This window comes from Rhagoletis pomonella, unplaced genomic scaffold, assembly GCF_013731165.1.
Source record: "Rhagoletis pomonella isolate Grant_MI unplaced genomic scaffold, Rhpom_1.0 Rhpom_scaffold_00007, whole genome shotgun sequence".
Taxonomy (NCBI): Eukaryota; Metazoa; Arthropoda; class Insecta; order Diptera; family Tephritidae; genus Rhagoletis; species Rhagoletis pomonella.
Genome location: NW_023458561.1, coordinates 68050242 through 68052902, shown reverse-complemented (window position 1 = coordinate 68052902; position 2661 = coordinate 68050242). Strand labels below are relative to the sequence as shown.

At 37.2% G+C, this 2661-nt stretch overlaps 2 protein-coding genes across 4 annotated transcripts in view; both read left to right on the top strand.

Annotated features, from left to right (window-relative positions):
• LOC118743392 (polyadenylate-binding protein 2) overlaps positions 1–2661 on the top strand; it is a 95561-nt gene that overhangs the window by 10106 nt on the left and 82794 nt on the right. The gene's annotated exons all lie outside the window — the stretch shown is intronic.
• LOC118743388 overlaps positions 1–2661 on the top strand; it is a gene marked incomplete in the record, with an annotated part of 7594 nt that overhangs the window by 3963 nt on the left and 970 nt on the right.

Sequence of the window (2661 nt, the reverse complement as noted above, 5' to 3'; positions counted from 1 at the left end):
AAAATGCCAAAAGCAAAGCAAGAAAGTTGAAACGACTTGACGGTACAGACGCATGTGTACTCGTCCCTTTTTTTCTCACCCCCTCTCTTCCACATGCGAGCAGAATTGAATTCAATACTTGAACTGTGTAAAAGCAGTCTTAAAGTAGGCGAAATAGCAGGGCGAACGGTGAACGACGGCATCGGTCAAATCGGCGAACTGCGCCGTTCGCCGGGTATTGTGTTTCAAGCAGAAAGTTCTGAACACATTGAAAACGACGAGCTACGGACCACAGCTTCCAATTTGTCATCTTCATTATCTAAACGCTTTGTCGATGGCGACATGATTTCTTTGAACGCGGCAGCGACATCATGAATTTGTATGAGTTTGACATAAAAGAAGAGGAAGAACCTTATCTGTCGCCAGAAAAATAGAAATAGATCTACTCTGGCCACAACCACAGCCGTCGCGTAGCCCGGTCGTCCCCAAAATAATTATCTACATAAGAGTACGTGTTAAAATAATTTGACAGCTGTGGTTTGTAGCTCGTCGTTTTCATTGTGTTCGGGCTATCAGTTTTGCAGATGTTAAAAACGTTATAAGTTCCTGTGCAAAATACGTTTAAAATATTTGAAATTTACTATCGAAAGGTTTTTTGTTGAAAAATAAGTAGTTTATATTTAGCTAGCATCTATTATAGCACGATAAATTGTAGTTGAAAAGTTAAGTTTATGAAAAGGCTTTGATGAGTGGCAACACTGTAGTAAGCAACACTGAGGGCTCCAGTAATCGACAAAATTCTGCGTATACAGACTGCGGTTAAGTATAAGTTCTGCGTTCTTGACTAATTTCACCTTTAGAAAAAGCGTGTGGTCTCTTTTTTGACCTCGAAGGGAATTTTGCTGAATAGTAGTAAAAGTGCTTCATTATTCGAAGTTTGCTTTGCTCTTATTCGCTGACATTTGTTTCCCTGTTTCGACCTTCGTGCGGCGCGGCAGAAATCATACATAAACGCTATCAGTTGATGTCTGTGTTTGTTTTCACCACACATTTTTGGTGAACTTTTTGCGACTCTCACCTACTGAAGAGCCAAATCATCTCAAGTCACAAAAATAGTCACTAATTGCTAATCTCAAATTTAGTGAATTGAGATGAGACTGAATTACTGAATCCCAGGGCATGAATCACGTAACTTTGAAACGATAGTCGTTCAAACGATACTGACATAACGATGTTGTCAAAACACTGATTTATGCATTTGTGTTGCTGTTACGTGTTACTGTTACGTGAAGCAAAACTGGAATAGAGTTCACGGTATCGCACAAACGATCAAAAAATTTTTGATTTTTATAAAGCAAGATAATCTCGACACGATATCGTTCAGACGATTTTCGTCATACGTGATTCATACCCAGGGTAGGTGTACCTTGGAGAGAATTGATGTAAGAATCACTCCTTAAAAAGTTTACCACGGCAACTCATCACATCGTAAATAATCTATTACAAATTATGACATATAGGTGACATTTGACTTGACAGTTCGATTTCGCTGCGCAAGTTTCTTTCGTACAGCCGGCGGATGAGGACAGTGGATCTTGCTTTCTTTGTATAGGAAATAACTCGCGTGTGTGAAAGTAAAATAGTTTACTACAGATTATAATCTTGCCGCAATTAGTAACTTTTAGAACAACTTTGGTTTAGTTATAAAAATCGGTAAGTACTCACCATTAAAAATACGTTCAATAAAAAAAAAAAGTTTGTGAAAAGCTGATTTGCTATAAAATAGCGACTCGAATTTCCTTTTTTACGTGTTCGGCGCACACATTCACGTGTAAAATTATTCGCTCAAAATGGCTGACAGCATTTTGGGCGAATTCAGTGGTGTGCGCCAGTGATCGGACTCTAGGAAAATTCTGTGTGGTAGAATCTTGAAAAAAATGTAGATTGCAAAAAAATGTAGATAATTTTGGCTATGTGGACGGCTGCATTTGAATTCATGTATTCATAGTCAGCTGTTGAAGCGGCACCAACGCAACGCCAAAGTTCTATGTGTACGGGCCTTAAGATATTTTAATAACATATTTTAAGAGATTTCTGCGACCTTAGGGAGTACTGTCAGCTTTTTTTTTTTTTATCACATCACGAAGTAGCGAACAAATGTGCCACGTTCCAGAAACAGCCAATTGGGATTTGCCGATTTTGACAACTCTCAAGTAAAAGTAAACAACGCCTCAAAAACCTTAGATGCACTTAAATTTGCTAATACTTTCACAAAAGTCGCCGTTTTTAACATTTTCGCTATTAATTCTTGTTATAAATCATATATTCTGGAATTTTAACACAATAAAACCACATTTCCCGTCGAAAAATTGGTTACTGAGAAAATTTACTATTTTACATATTTTCTCATTCGGCTTTGTTTACTTTTACTAGAGAAATTTCATCATCGCCGGGAATGCGGAATCTTGTATTATATTATTCTTGTTACCATAGATATATTGTTTAGTGTTTGACAATTTTTGCTCTTAAAATTAAGAAAATTATGTCAAGCAAAAATAAAACTACTGAAAAACGCGAATATGTGGTAGATCTCAGACCTTGAGTGGTAGATAGGGATAAATCGATACCATCAAGGCAGTACTTGTAATTGTATCAAACAAGGTATCGATACCTACTCAGTAT